The sequence below is a fragment of the Anser brachyrhynchus genome (assembly GCF_964034855.1).
Source record: "Anser brachyrhynchus genome assembly, chromosome: 18".
NCBI classification, from domain to species: Eukaryota; Metazoa; Chordata; class Aves; order Anseriformes; family Anatidae; genus Anser; species Anser brachyrhynchus.
Window position 1 is genome coordinate 4682450 of NC_137711.1, and position 16399 is coordinate 4698848.

Genomic DNA, 16399 nt, shown 5'->3' on the forward strand with positions numbered 1-16399 from the left:
CCAAAGCCTCCAGATCTGCCCTGGCTAAGGCATTCCTAATCAAATCCTCCTCTCAGCAGGAGCATCCAGCGCAGCCGCGGGCAGCACACAGCCGGGAGCAGCATCGCTGCCTTCGATCCAGGTAATGCTGAACTTCCATGCAGTGCTTCCACCAGTCCGAAATATTGCTAATTTAACAAAGCAATTTCTATCTGGAATTGGAACTAGCTATTTACTTTAGACTTATTTTGAAACAAAATTATTTTCTGCCTCACCCTCTCCCGCTTTTAGCTGCTCAGAAGAGATCACAGAAACGATGGCAGGACTGAGGTTTCAGGACTGAGGTTTGCCTTCAGGTTTGATGCCAAACTCTTCAGTGGAACCAGATATTTCTGTACAACTATAAGGCTCTGCTATACCAAAATCTCACGACCTGCAGCCGCACAATTCCTGGAAACAGGGAATTCATAAAATCTGCGGCTGCAGTAATGCATGTGAATAATCTTTTGCGTTACGGCAACAGATTCTAGACAGTCAGGTCGCACAGTGCCAGACGACATACACATTCACGGGCTCTATCTATCCCACAGATCTTGCAGTCCAAAACAAGAGATGTACAAAGCTGCAGAGAGCAAGAAATAGCCAGAAGAAAGGAAGACAGCACAGCAGAAAGTCTGAAGCCCAGCAGAAGTCAAACTTCCTCTCTAGAAAAATACTACCTCTCTGCTACCTCCCAAACCAGTAAAATAGCACTCATTTAGGCTCCTACCCCTTTGAATTTGTTGTTCCATTCAGAAAATGTTGATTGTGGCAAAGGGTATTCTTTATCTTAGTGGCTGTAAGATGGAAAAGATTCACGAGATCATGGAAGCCTGGGCAAAACCAGAATAAATGAGCAGGCATTTAAAGATCCCCTTCTCCACTGTTCCTATGTAACAGCTGATCTTGAATACAATCCAGCTTTCTCATTCAACATTAATTTTTGTATCTACAGGTAAATTGATTGTAATAAAAATGCTTATATTATGGAAGTCAGATCAAAGTGTTTTAACATTGGCATTTTGACTGATTTGACAAATTATTTATTTTTTTTCCTAAGGATCACAAACACTTCTGAGAATGAATTCTTCTCTTGAGTTAGGGTAGGCAATGTTTTTCAACATCTTTCAGTCTTTAACGAGACAGAAAAAAAACATTTCCTGCCATTTTCTATTAGTTAATCATAACATAGCTGAAGTTTATCGTCAAACTGAAACAAAATCACATTGAATCCCGTAAGATGTCTAAATTTAGGCATGATAGGGGCATATCAGACTGTGCCTTGGCACAGTCATTTTTGCAACTATTTTATCTAGAGCTGGCCCAAATGACATTACATGAAGAATAACTGAACCCTGTTTATTTTAGCTCTGGTACTTCTAAGATTCAGATCTCTGCAACAATGGAAATTTATGGACCTTTAATTTTGTTTATGAGGACTGCTCAAAGGGGGAAAGGTCAAACATTTCAAAGATTAGAGTTTTCAGCAAGGATACACTTTAATCTCCTTCTTTCCTCCCAGAGTTACCATTATGTGCCTGTAAGTAATTTAAAATGAACTCCTCATACCAAACCATGTGTGCATCATGTGTAATGTGGCTAAAGTAAATCAGTTAAATATATCTTCCCAGCAGGGCCTCAGTTCCTGATTTCAAACAAGAGTGGTGTAAAGGAAGGTGGGAAGCAAAAGGAGGCAATAAGGTCAAGGAAGTAGCAAGGAAAGATAACCGTGGCTTTGCATATTGGTTTTTGCTCTTCTTTATACTCCCAGAGACACATTTGTAAGGAGAAGAATAAACTCTTCTGTCTGTTCCCAGCTCTGCTTTTGTAGTGCTGATGAGTCCTGGAGCAGGCAGCCTTGACCCAGCTTCATCATCCAGCCCAAAAGAGATTAAGCATGAACAGCTCTCCCAAAAAGAGAGCGTTAAGAACACTAGTCATCAGTGCACCTGGGAGTGAGACACCTGAGACAGGTCGTGCTCTTAGGACGCATCGCTGCTCCTGCAGGCTCAGCACAGAGGACGGGGCTGCCCAGCTCTGCAGCGAGGCTGGCGCAGGAGCATCTCTGCAGCACAGCCCAGGAGCAGCGATGGAGCCTGCTGCAGCTCAGGGTCCTTCTCCTGAGATCCAGGGGCTGCAGAGCAAGAGATGAAGCCAGCTCTCCTGCAGAGTTAGGATGTGCCTGGGCTGCGCAGTGCAAACCAGGAGCGGGAAGGGCTCCATGCTCCACAGCAGAGACAGACAAAGATTACAATTAAATAAGCCCAGCATGATTAAAAATGTATCTCTTGCACTCACAATTTCCATGCATCTTTCAAAAGGTCTAAATCTGAGAAGGTAAATTAACTCCTTATCTGTTCACACTTGAAGTTTTTTAAAAAACAGGCCTGAAGGCTGGAAGAAGTTCAGCAGGCTGCAATATTTTAGCCTTACATGGGAAAGTTTGCCTAACGAAACACTACGATTTTATCAGACTGTTTCCTTCTGCTTCCTCTCTGGTGGGTAATGGAAGTTACACCCACTTCTTAGCTTTGACATGTGTAACCCAGAAAAGCCTTAGTTCGCTGTAAAAATGCCAAGTGATATGTTTCTTTGTTAGAATATGTCTTGGGGCTCTTGTCGCATTCTTCTAAACACGTCAGGATAAACTAAATGCATTATTAACAGCTAGTGGAAAAGCACCACGCATTAGCCATTCTTCTTCTGAATGGAAAAGAAAAAATTCTGATGAAATATAGTTCCTGCTATATTCCTAGATTGCTTTACTGGATAGCTGCCCTGTCTTTCACCAGCCTCAGGCTGAAAACAGGAATTATGGAAGATAAATCCAGATACCCTAAAAAGAATTAAAAGAAAATGTGAAAATTCTCACCATTTTTTTTTTTAATTGGGGTCAGTTTCTTAAAATGTTTATACGATTAAGTGTTATTAATATTACTAAATGTTTATACAATTAAACAAATTTGTTAAAAACCCAGTAAAAATGAAACCAAAACACTCCACAGAAAGATGTCAAAATGAGATGCTCAGAAATTTAGGCATAATTCCCTTCTGCCTAAGCCAAAATGCTGTCAAAACCTGTAATTTCGGGTCATTTCAACTCTGACAGAAAACAGCTTTGCTGAAATGTGGCCTGCCATTGGAGTTGGCACTCCGTCCAACGTCTCAGCGAGAAATGCCATCCCAAGAAAGGAAAGAGACAAATGATGCCAAGCTGCTGCAGCTGGACAGAAGCGACGTGGGATGGGGACCGAAGGGCTGGGCTTTCTGCCCTGGCCGTGTGCCGGGGCAGTACCTGCACACTGCTCCGGCCCAGCAGCAGGACTGAGCTCCTCCCGTTACTTCGCATGATGCACGCTGCTGCGCGAAGTCAGCGGTGCTCCCGCTGCCTCGGGATGCATCTGCGCTCAGCTACTCCCGCCTAGCAGGGGCTGCTGGCCTAATGCTGCTTTTGTAGCCCAGCATTGTATGGCAGAAAGGCTTCAGTCTGCCTCCTCAATGCCTGTCAGAAAGGACTATAGATGCGCTACAGCTGAAGTTTCCCTCGGTGCTGCAGCAAAACGACAGCTATTTATAAGCTATCTCACTTCCAGATCTCACTTCTCCCTAGCAGGAGATACAAAGACACATATAAAAGGCAATTAAATAAAACACAATGGATTGTGTTAACTACTGGTAACCAAGAAGCCACCTTGATCCCCTTCTGAATCTAAGATATTCACTGCATGACACTGCAGCCTCAGCTCACAAAGACTTTTCAGTTTCGGATTAAACACGTTGCATTGGAAATAGCTCTGGTAACCCCCAGCAGCAGATTAGAGCTGGCAAAGAGGGAAGAGAATGAATGGCAGGGGGAAGACAGAGGGGTTAAGCATTTGCATTGGGAAAAGGGGTGCAAAGGAAAAACACTGTTTTGTAAAAGGTTTCATTATCTTGCCATGTTTCTGGAACCTGAGAACTGTCTGGACCACGGGGAGGAAGAGGGAAATCATGTGGACTAGCTCTTCTTACAAAGCCCGATTCCACTTTCTGGAGCTCCAGCTCTCGAAACATGACCAAAATCTGGGGAAAAAAAAACATCCTGAGAGAGACCTAACTGAAAACTGCACCAGTAAGAATGAGATTGACTTGAGTCCCAGCCAAAACTGGAGAAGGCAGATAGAGGGAAGGACATGAAGCCTCCCCAGCAGCGCCTGTCGGAGGTGGCAGTTTTCCATAGGCAGACTTCATTTGCTGCCAGCCTGCAGGACTGCTTCCGAAAACATGGCTTCCTCCTTCCACAGTTTTCATGCAGAACTTACTGCTGATTCCTCTCCAGATGATTCACATTTAGCCTGAGAGACTATTTTTAGCTGCTTTTCTTTCAGCACTTAATTCTTGGAGAGTCCCTGCAATTTACGTGGCCTCCCCTCCCCTGGCTCCTCTGGCGAGAAGCGCCACGAGGTCGGCTGCTGAGAGCAGGGCTCAGCACCTCATCCCTTCTGTGCACAGCGAAGCCCATCGCAGCACTTCTGAGGTCAATAGCAGCAGTCTTTATCGCCACGAAGATAGGTAGCGGAAAGAAAACAAACCAAGGAAAAACAAACACACTCCAGGTCCTCAGAGTGTTTGCAAAGCCATTGTGAGGCTGGTTGGGCAAAGGTCTGATGGTCTGGACACATGAACAGATAGCGAAGCTGAAGGCACACACATGCAGCGAACGCATACAGAGGCAGCTGGGTACAACAGAGCGCTGTAAAGCATGAGAAAATTGCTGCAATTCGTCTGGGGTAAACCTGACACCGAGACATGAAGTTACCTCTTTGTTAGGGTCACGCAGTGCTCCCAGCTTTATAAAAGGGAGATGTTAAATAACCCATCAGCGTGTCCATGGCCAGCATCATGGTAGGTGTACGTGTCCTTTTGAGCTGGACTCTGATATCTTCAGGATTAGTTTTACAACTTTGACACAGACGTTGTGGGACATGGTTAACAGCAACCCAAATCACACATAACCACATAACATTACCAGCACAAGAGGCAGCTCCACGAGCAGGAAAGCGCCTCGTATCAGTCTACAGTGACTTCTTTCACATATGGGAATAGTGTCACTGTATTAAATCATTTTTACACTGGTAAAATCACATAAATTAAGGCTTGTCTTGCTTTAACTATACCCATACAAAAGCCTATTGTTAAGAACCATAAAAGTTTAATATTGTTGAGGTTCTTGCCTCTCTTCCAAATGTGGTTAACATTTTCTAACAACTCTAAATTTTTTGAGGCATGAGAATGGGACTCATACATACATGCAATGCACACATACACCACAGACATTGGGAAACCTAATTAAAATAGGAGTAAATTAGCTAGAGGGAGAGGTGAAAACACACTCAAGGTATGAATGTTAAGAAACCTTTGACCAAAGATTGTAATTTTTATCTGTGCAGTCTTACCTGGTTTACAAGTAAATCTCTCCTCTACCATGGAGAGACTCAGCATGCTGTAATACATAACCTTGCCTTTTAAGAGCATTTTGTATATTGATTCCAAAAGTGTGACTCAAGCTTGTTAGCTTATAATCTGCTAGGTTAGTAAGAGCTCCTAGGGAGCCAACATATGGGTGTACTTATGAGCATGTTAACAGCTGTAGTAAAGCAGCTAAGTCCATTACACTGAGCAATGGAGTTGGTTGTACTCTTTGCCTGTTGCCAACACAGCAATTATTAGGGCTGCTGTGTGCTTCAGTAGACTAAAAGAACTGGCAGACCAAATTGATCCCAGGAGTAATTCAAGAAAGACAGAGGAGTTACACCAAGAGTTGTGGCCCACTGTGTTCCTCTCCTTGAAACCCTCACTTGAAAATATTAGCTATTTGCAGGCTGAAGTCTAGGCTACTAAATGGTAATTAGACAGCTACATGGGAAATAATTACCTGATTACGAGATGATTAATTAGTATTCTGTCAAGATACGATTATCCTGGCATCTAGGGAATACACTGCATTTCTTCTTTGCTCCTTACAAGATGATGACAGCAGCATAAAGCCCTTCTGCCCTAAATCCCTACAGAAAGGAACAGCAAAAGAGCACAGACAGCAGTACTCAGTACCCAGGGGTCTAATGAGACTAGAAATATGCACGGCAGACTGACACAGTCCAGTCCTGTGATGACAGGTCAAAAACAGACAAGGAAACAGCTTCACAAACAGCAAGAACCAAACAGGATCCTACCTGCACCATCCCTCAAATATACCAAACCACTTTTGACCGCGACCTTACAGTGGGAGACAAGCAACTTCTGGCTGCCTGCGTATTGCAATGTAAATGCCACACTTTGTCAGACCAAATCAAGCCTTGCAAAATTTTATAGATGCCTACAGGGACTGGAAGATAACAGCACAGGTACCTCTGAGGGCCCCTGAAACTCCAGTAAAAGGCAGGAAGGCTGACATGGTAGGGAGAGGCGAGATTTACAACACAGCTCCTTCTAACAGAACACAGCCTGACCTAATTAGTTGAACGCCTGTTTGTACAAGGGTGCAGCAAACCTATAATGGTCCCCTTGGCTGCTTTTATAAACTAGAAGTAGATTTGACACCTACAAATCTTGCTAGGCTGGTAGCTTCATAAACTAGCACAGGTGAGCAAGAAATTAATTTGCCTTCAGCACCATTAGCATCAGAGCTTTGATCTTTCCCCGGTCGAGGCAGGGCAGCCCTGCTTTGCACTCTTCCTTTCACCCAGGCAGGCTCTGCAGAACAGGGGAACAAGAAAAAGCATTCTGGAAAATGATCAGTGCATGAAATTTAGTAACAAATTCCACCTACGTGCACAAAGTACTGCTGAGTTTTATACGTGCTCAGATATAGAAGCTGTGCCAGCAGACAAGGCACTGGGTGAGACAAGGGCACAGGTCCCCACTCGGTGACAGGCATCTCCGATGACCCCAGTGGTACACAGTCACCTAGCTCTTCTGCAGACAAGCCCGATTCTGCCACCTCTGACCTGGGCCTTATCAGTGGATAGCTCAATTTATCTTCTGCAAACTTGGGCTGAATAACAATTTCCTAGCTCCCAGAGAAGCTATGAGATGAATTCATTAGAGTCTGTGAAGTACTTTGATAGTATAATAATGGAATAAGTATTGTAGATAGTTTTTATGCTAATTCTTTCATCTACATATCTGTGGCTGCCTCCTCCAGGAATTTAACAGATATATGGTGTGCAGAATAAATGTCTCAGAAGTAACAAGCCTCTGTACCAAGCCTGCAGCTCATTTCCACATCTTGCCATGTGTGTATGGCCACCCTGTACCTGCCCCGCCAGGACAAGTGAGACCTCCTGTAAGATGATGGAAACTGAACGATCCTCAGTGCATAGAGCTGTCAATGATGCCGCTTTGTGTGTCTCCTGCACCAGCCTTAAGGGGAAAAGCATCAGGGTGGCAGCCCCTTTAAAAATCACCCGGTGACAAATGCCATGCTGGCCCAGCTCTCCAGGACGGAGGTGTGCAGGTGGTCCCTCGCTGGCCACCCCGTTATTCCAGTCAGTGTTTTCCTCCTCCTGCATGTAAATACCATTAGAGCTTCACATTCATACCCTTCTGCTGGGCCAGATCCGGTCAACCCCTCAATTCCAGATGAACCCAAGCGCTCAGGTGCCCGACACCATTGAAAGGGACAGGAGTGAAGTCCCTGTGCATGCTGGTGACACGAGGCCTCCCAGCCGCCACCTCCCTTGGAAGACTCAGCATTGCAGCCTGGGTGCTGAGCACGCTGTAGTGAACTTTGCCCCTGTGTTACCCCTCAGCTAGACAGCTCCCAATTAACGATTTTGTGTGAGCCCAACTGGCTCTAGACAGTATTTTCAAATGTGACCACTCTGAAAGGAAAAAAAAAGAAATAGGTCAAGAGGATTATGCAGGGTGACTAATGATTGCTGCATGCTGGGCTGAGATGTGAAGCCTGGCTATGTTTTCAAAGGTGCATAATAATATGTCCTGGTCTGACCTGTGGTGCTGTTGACACTTTTTCTGAGTTGATGCCTTCTTACAAATGCCCATTAGGCTGGAAGCTTGGACGCCCACCATGAATGATGGCAGCGGAGTGGAAGGGCTATCAAACTTCGCAGAACTCCCATTAAGTTTCACTTCATTTCTTAAAAGCCAGGCAGGAGGACAAGTATTTAGCCATCAAAGCCTTTTGGAATTGTTCACTGAGGAATGTGCCCGCTGTTCGCAGGCTGTGGGACACAACGTGTTAATACTCAGACAGCTCCCAGGGGCTGGGCAGCAGGAACAAGAGGAGGGGGCTGTTCTGCTTGGCACCGCTGGCACTCAGAGGCAGGGGAGCACGCTCTGCCAGCCAGCTTGCCATCCAAATAGCCAGAACTAATAGTTTTATCCTCAGCTATTGCTGAGCTGAACCCAGAGCTCCCTACGGGGACTCCTGACCAACAAGTGATGTGGCAGGCTCAGAGAGCCACAGAAAACAGCATTTCATTTCTCTCAGAGTCCCTTCACGGATGAGAGTGTAAGGACAATCATTGAGAAGCCTCCTTGACAAGCACAGACATACCAGGGAAAACATAACCTCCAGTTCAGCTGAACTGCGAGGAAGATCTGGAAGCCATCTCAGCTCAGGTGCCGGGGGCCAGCCGCCACACACGGGCTGTTGGCAGCCTGGCAGCTGCCGGGCAGGATGAGGTGAGACCGGCTGGTGCTGGGCCCCGAGCAGGGAACAGCGGGTGCGGAGCTGCTGGAAAAGGCAAGGTGACGTCTTCACTTTGCATAACTTTTGTCAGAAAGCTGCAGGGAAAACTCACGGCTATAGGAGAAACGTGCAACTGTGCAATGAAGCTGAGGAGTGCGGGCGAAGCTGTGAGGACAGTATTGCTACTGAGGCCTTCCCAAGGTGCCATGACAGACTTCCTACTGCACGTGGGTGATTCCACATCTGTACAAGCAATGAGGGAACGCAGCATGTACTTACATCTCACAGACGCCTTTCAAATAACCTGTTTTAATTCCCAGGCAGTTCTACACTGTCAAAGAGCAGAAAAGCGTTGCTACAGCAGGGGCAGTCCTCTGTGACTGACAGGGCGCAGCCCAGGAAAGGCCTTTCAGTACAGACGTCGAGGCTCCCCACCTCCTTCCTCAAGGCACTGCTCAAAATTTAACAGAGGATCAATTTTTGCCCCATTGTTAGGTCTCTGCAATCATAGGCAGGGAAGAAGATTTTTGCACAAGCTCCTTGATTTAGATCAACCAAAAAGTGACAAGAATACTTTTCTCGCTTTTTTAAAGCAAAGCCTGCCTGAGCCCACAGGCTGATTGTTCTGTAAATCAATCTCTTTTCCAAGTGTAAAATCTCCCATTGCTCATCCCCTGTCTTTCATCCTAATTAAATACTGATGTGAAGTAATCAGCATTATTGTCAATGGCTCTGGTACCGCCCAGACACTTCTGAATATACAGTATTAGGAGGAAAGGAAGCAAAAGAATATTTTCCGCCAGCAGCAGACAAGCACTGTGGACAGAAAACACCCATGCGAAGGGGTGGAATTGCCACTGCCCCAGGCAGGACCTCTTCTGTAGGGCACAGCCACTACTCCAGTCCCAGCAGTTTGCAACATGAAAAGAAGTGGGAGATTTAAAACAGCTGAAGGAACAAAGCTGCCTATACTCGGGGAATATTGGCCCAGTGTCCTGTGAAAGCACTGATACCACAGTGCCATAGATTGCTGCTCTGCTTACCTGCTTGTAAGCACCGTGCACAGACAGGAGCAAACCCACACCTTGCAGTACACTGCCAGGAGCTCTCCGCTGGCTTTAGTAAGACATCAGCCACGGACATCTAGCTTCTAAACCCATGTCTCACAGTTCTGCACAGAACTGGGGAAGGACTCTGCCCTCACTCCAGTTCCTGTTTCTTCCAGCGCTCTGACAAGCCCTTACAGCACCAACCCAGAGTGCTGAGGGCTGAGCACTGGCAGCAGCGTACGCTGTTCCTGCCTGCCCTGTCTGTGCTAGGTAAGGGTGCCCAGACAGCTGGGCCTGCTGCGAGGTGCCCCCGCAGAGGCCCTGGTGCCACGCTGCTCCAGCCCTTAGGCCTGGCCCCCACATACGCCCCAGCTCAGAGTAGGGGGCCATGCTGTGGCCACATAACTTTTTTTTTTTCTTCAACAGAAATGCTTTATTTTGCCTCAACAAACCAAAACACAGCAAGCTGTATGAAGCGAATTCACAGGCCTATATTTTATACTTCAGCAAGGCGCCCAATGGCTGCAGGGCTAGCCCGGCTGTGGGCCTGCAGTGCCCCGTGTCCTGCAGAGAACGGGTCATGGGAGGGCCCCTCTGTGCTGGATGCGACACAGCTTCCCCCTGCCACTGCAGAAGAGAGTTGACTGCCTCCAGTTACCTTTCAAATTCTGTTTTCATAATCTGGTCAAATTAAAATACTGAAGTGCTCTTACATGCTGATCCATGCCCTTGGCACTCACCTCTCCCTTCTTATTAATCACATTCAATACGGAAGTGTTTAGATGCCATCAGAAAAGAGCTCCTGTGAGGCAGCGAGTTGTCAGCAGGGGGGAAGCTCTGGGACCCCACGTCATCTAAGAAGCAGCTACAGATGGTGAATTACCATAGGAAACAGAAACGCGTGTGGTCCATGTGGTTCTTGTTACTACGGGCTCTTGTGGAAGTGGCATGAGTGTGAAGGCAGCCCCAGCCTACCAGAGCTGAGGAAAGAACGGTATGCCTCCCCGAGCAGACCTGTGGAAGCTGTGCTAACACAGACCAGCCCAGAGCAGACAGGGGAGCACACCCTTAGACAGTCTGAGCTCCTGGGAGCTGATTCAGGAGAGTCCATCCTCCCTCGAATATCAGATTCCTTCATAAGAAAGAAGACACTGCACATAAAAGCACGAGTTTATGCAGAATGCAAGTATCTAAGTCCAACTAAATATGAACGTTTGGTATTTAAGTATTGATATGCTAAGAAGAGTGCTGGTTTCTTTCCTTTCACACCTCTTCCTTCTAAGGTTAAGTGGTCCTGTTCTTGCAGGGGAGAAGCAGAGAGAGTGTCCCATATGACAGGCACTATACAATCAAGTTTCTTTCTGTAAAGGTTTTTGATCTAAAAAGATTACCTACAAGCTAGAAGAAAAGCATGTCACTCAGCAGCACAGTGAGCAATGCCCTGGCTCTAAGTCAGGAAACATCTGACAATTTTGTTCACGGGGAAAAACCAGTCATCTTTAATAGTTGTAAAGAAAGTGACCGAGGACTTTCCCCAGCCCTAGAATTTTGCTTCACGAAGCATGAGTCAGTGTTATCAGACCATTTCACTGCTGAAGCTTTTCTTTGTAGACTAGCAGGGCATTGGTCACGCTTGGCAGGGCATGTGCTGTGGTATCTGAATACAAACTTTCCGCTTTGATTTGAGTACCACAAAACGACACAGGATGTCTCCTGATAGCAAAGTTTTGCTTTGGTGCAGTAATCTGAGAAATCTTACTCACAGTTTCTTTACAGGCAAGGAAATGTATTAGACAACAGGTGAAAACTGAGTTCACTACACAAGACACCCTTTGGTAATTTCCCAGTAATATCTCACTGTTGGCTTTGTAATGAGACAAACAGAAAGGTTTTATGTCAAGTTTCAAAATACCGTATAAGTATAAAGCTAGCAATTTACTCTTTCACTTACTGACAGCTTCCCAGATGAGAAATTTGTGGCAGTTCCTGAAGTTAGATAAACCCCGTAAAGAGTGATTCATAAAGGAATGGTTGTTCATCTTTGTGCTCAAGAGTTCAGAGGTAAACAAATATTTATGAAAGGCAACATTTATCTGCTAGTCTCACAAAATACCATGCATTACTCATATCAGATCTCAGAGATGCGGTGAAATACTGACTTCATTCATTATTTACATCTCCTTCCTCACTCTTCCACAGGGTTAAAATCAACTTATAAATCTTTCTTTGGAAACATCTGTGCTAGTTCATTAAAAAAAAAAAAAAGCCCAGAATTGCAAACACTGTTGGTTTAAGTCACAGACTCTTAAAGCCCAAATCCCATGCTGATGTAGGTGACATTGATTACTAGTCTAGAGCCCCACATTTTTGCAGTACACATGTATAGCAGGTATCCTGCTAGAAAGGGAGGGAGAACACCAACAAGGTTCTCAGTGGCTTTTCTTCAGGACACGCTCCATGCCCCCAGAGATAAACAAGCAAAAGCAAAGTCACTGCATGCAGGTAGAAAATATGTGGTTCCAGAACTTTGATGGACATGGTCTAGAGACAAGAAAACAGAAGGTTCTGGGTTGCTGCTGATAAACTGATCATCTTGGTTTCTATTTTGTTACCATGAACAGATTCAAACAAAAACAAAGGAACACATTTATTTTTCACTTCAGCCACTGGCTTCATATTTGTCATACCAAACCCTGAAATTCCTCTTCCAAGTTCAGCGATGGAAATTTAACCACGATAAAGACTTATTTGGCCTAGAGGTTGGATGGTGCATGGGAGCCTTTGGGATAACTGGTACTAGACAAAGTTAAACATTTGCAAAATATCAATTTTCCATAAGCAGCAAGTGAACAAGAGAAACCATCCTAATTACAGCCCAGACTTCTCCCAGTTGTTTTTCATTTTATTCGCTAACCTTTAATCTCCTTTTCAGGAACCTTTTCTATCATACCTTTTTCTTGGCCTTAGATTTACTTTCCTCTGATTTGTAAGAATTCACTTCCTCCTCTCTTTTTCCTTCCTTCTTTCCTGCACTCCTATAAATACCTGTTAAATAAGCTGTTTCTGCACACCAGTCTCCTCAGCGTGCAGAGCTGGGGTTTGCCCACGCTGTGCTCAGGCACTGTTCTGCACTATGAACGGGCAAAGGGAAAGTAGGACATTAGTTCTGCGCTCACTCATGATGTGAGCTCTCCTGTACAATGCACTGAGGAAAATTTCGGTCGAGCACACTGCAATCATTTTGAGCCTGCAGGCCAAATAGCATCAGAAATGCCTAGAGAGAAAAAAAGGATGTAACTGGTCTATGAAATATTCTGAGGAGTTCAACAAGAAGCCAGTGGGACGAAGATCCCAAGAGACAAAATAGTCTAAAAGAGTTTTATGGCAGAACCCCCTTTCAGAGATTGAAATATGACAAGCAATTTTAATTCTGAAATTTAAAAAACAAAAGAGGACCCTGGAGGAGATGAAGCTGTAAGAGTTATAAGGAACAGAAAAAGTTCCTACTCTAACAGTCTTAAGAGCTTACAGAGTGGGAAAAGAAAACCCACCAGGAACATATCCTCATTTCTTTCTTACTCTTAAGTTGATTTTCACCATCTAAGAATATGACCAACAGTTCTTAATGGCTCCTAACACCCCCCTTTTTCTGGGCAGGTTCCCATCTTCCACAACCATGCCTTAGGGCATCATAACCATATGGTCCATCTCACGATAGAAGACATGCCCCAGTTAACCCGACCAATCTTCCTCAGTGATGTTAGCATTCAAGGGCACAGTAATTAAAAACTGATGGGAGCAGCAAACAGCAACAATTCTTTTAACACGCACATGCCAGTAAGAAATACGGAACAGATCCTGATATAGGAAACTTCTTGCAGGGGATACAGAAGAACACTTGAGGCTCTGGCTGTAGCTCCGCCTGTGACCACAACAAGCCCAACACATCCTCTCTGCAGCTAAGAGAAGGTGGCAGCATATTCAGTATGTATCAGTTAAAAAGTTCTGCCTGTTTAAATGGGGTTAGGTTTTATATGTAGTGTGATAAATACACTTCTACCATGGGCAAGAAAGTTTACGTATGTGTTATTGCCCTATTCTATAAAAATGGTTGGACACAGCTCTACAACAGAACTATATCACATTTATGTAATTGGGCTGAAACTACCTAAGGGTAGTTTTGTTCTGGGAGCCTACATGCAGTGAAAGATGCAGAACAGGCTTTCAGGGGGTAGGACTAAATTGTTTACGTACTACTTTTTCTGCATCCTCTCACTTGGAAATTGTAAATAAAATAAAAAATTCCACATTTACTTCAGCAGAAATCCTGTCATGGGTTAGCTATCTTTTGGAAGTTGAATTGTTTGTTATCATACTCCTATCTGCACAAGCTGGGAAAAACTCCACGGAATCACCCTTTTCAATATGCCTTTTTTTTTTTTTCTTTTTAAACCACACTGTATCTACTTCATGCCTTCCCAGTCATGTTAATTTGAGAGCAGGCTGCCAGATTCACACTGTTAGCCCAAAACACTCATCAGCATTTGCATCCACTCTGCATCAACATTGCCATGGCTACATTATTATTCCAACTTAACCCTGCTAGCAGCTTATCACAATGCCACGTACCAAAACAAGCCGGGACCCAGTGTACACATCCACCCAAACAAGCTGCCTATCTGACAGCCTATGCTCCAGCTGATACCCAAGTCAGCTGGGTAATTGCAATAACAGCCTGGGTAAAAAGGTGTGCCAAAGTGCAAAACTCCTAATTAGCAACACCTCTCAGGGGCCTAATTGATCTTGCCTGGATTTCTGTAAACTTAGAAGATGTAACAGTTGATGATTTATTTCCTGTTTCTCGTCCGTTCAGACTGTAACTCTCGGAGCAAGCCCTGCTGCACTCCCCTTCTGAAAGCTATGTGGCAGCGTCCTGAGGGCACCAGCACCTCGTGCAGCCTGGAAATCCCTTGGGGACTGCGTTGACCAGAAATAAATCAGCGCTGTTGCGCCCAGTTCCTGCTGAGTTTCAGCAGCCTCTTCTTGGCATGAAACTTCTGGACAGAAGCTGCGTTTCTTTGGCATCCTTACTCCAGCCACGGCCTCCGCGTCCCTGATTAAAAGAAGGTCAAGTAGCCCACATCTCTTTAATTTTTAATCGCAATTTCATGCTGTTATTTCAGCTGCTGGAGGCAGCGTAGCACAAATCCCGCAGGAGCAGTTCCTAGATACTCTCTTGTAGGCTGGCCTACTTTTCCTTCCTGTCGGGTTACAAATTGCTTATCACGGCCCTGATGTGTGGCGGTGCTGGGGAAGCGTGCCTCTACCCAATCGCATAAATGCTCCACTGTAGCATGTAAAATAGTGCATTTTGATCCTTCTCCAGCTTCTAAAAATAGACAAGATAATCAAGATCTAATTTTTAGCTCTGTGAGCCCAGCTGAGTACAATGGTATAATTTTAAGGGTAAATGGAACTAACAAACTGCTCAATAAACCTGCAGGTGGGAGGCACCGAACTGGGGAGGCCAGAGCCCACACAGCTTTGGGGGGGATTTGGGACATTTCAAGGGCTGGGGGTGAAATGCGAGAAGGAAGCGGGAAAGGAAAAGCACTGGGCAATTTCATTACCTGCATGAGTAATTCTGGTGGCACTTCCTGAAGCTACTGAAATCAAGCATTTGAGCCCTAAATAACTGCAGGCAGTCTAGCAGCAGCTGTATGGCAGAAATTCCTGTAAGATCTCCTAAGGAGGATTGTTTTTTTTTTTATGTAGGTGGGAAAACCCTGGCAGTATACGAAGCACTTTTGTTTTGACAAACAAGAGAAGGTTCCTCCAACAAAACGCGTTGCTCTCAGTCTGATCAGAGAGACTAAAGAGCAAAAAGGATGCAGGGAAATGCTTTTAGTTTGCTTGTGCAAGGAGGGGTTTCAGTGGCTTTGTTTAGCCTGACCACCTCTTTGTGGCAGACTTTCTCCCCAGTTTCAAAACCACCTGGAATGTGGCTTTATCAACCAGCTTTTACAGGCCTACACAGACCTTTCTCCCAGTTAAAAACAAAACAACCACAACAAAAAATACTTAAGCCCATACTTTTTACTCCAAAGAAGGTTTTATATTTCAGTTTCACAACCTTTTCACTGAATATACTCAAAGAACACTCTGTGTTCCCTTATCTTCTATAAACACAGCACAATTCTGCCTGAACAGCAAAGAGAAAAGAGGTGAGGCAGAGGAGGAAATAAATACAAAGAAAGAAAGAAAGAGCTAGTTTCAGGTTTATGAACTGGAGGGCAAAGATAACTTCATCCCGTCACACAAGTGCCAAGAAACCCACAGAATCCCATATGCACTGCGTCTTACTTGGCTACTTTTATTACAGATACTTTGGTATTCCCAAAAGAAATATATCAGAGTCAGGACTGCTTCAACACCCTCTGACCGAGCAGCTTTATTTCTGTAACAAGAGAACAGGACACAGTGAGTGCTGTAATAATACTTCTTCTGCTTATACTGTTCATAATGCCGTAGTCAAGACACACAAGTTAAAGTGGATGGATTTGCATTACAACAAACAACAGGTAAAAAGGGCTAAACCACAAAGTCATACTTACCTGAAGGATTAAATCAATAGGGATGC

At 44.9% G+C, this 16399-nt stretch overlaps 1 protein-coding gene and 1 long non-coding RNA gene across 3 annotated transcripts in view; one reads left to right on the forward strand and one right to left on the reverse strand.

The window, feature by feature from the left end:
• Positions 1–16399, reverse strand: part of RAB11FIP4 (RAB11 family interacting protein 4) — a 118288-nt gene that overhangs the window by 43174 nt on the left and 58715 nt on the right. The gene's annotated exons all lie outside the window — the stretch shown is intronic.
• On the forward strand, positions 29–16117 carry LOC308180111. Its single transcript, XR_013940753.1, has 2 exons — positions 29–121; positions 570–16117. It is a non-coding gene; the product is annotated as an uncharacterized lncRNA (long non-coding RNA).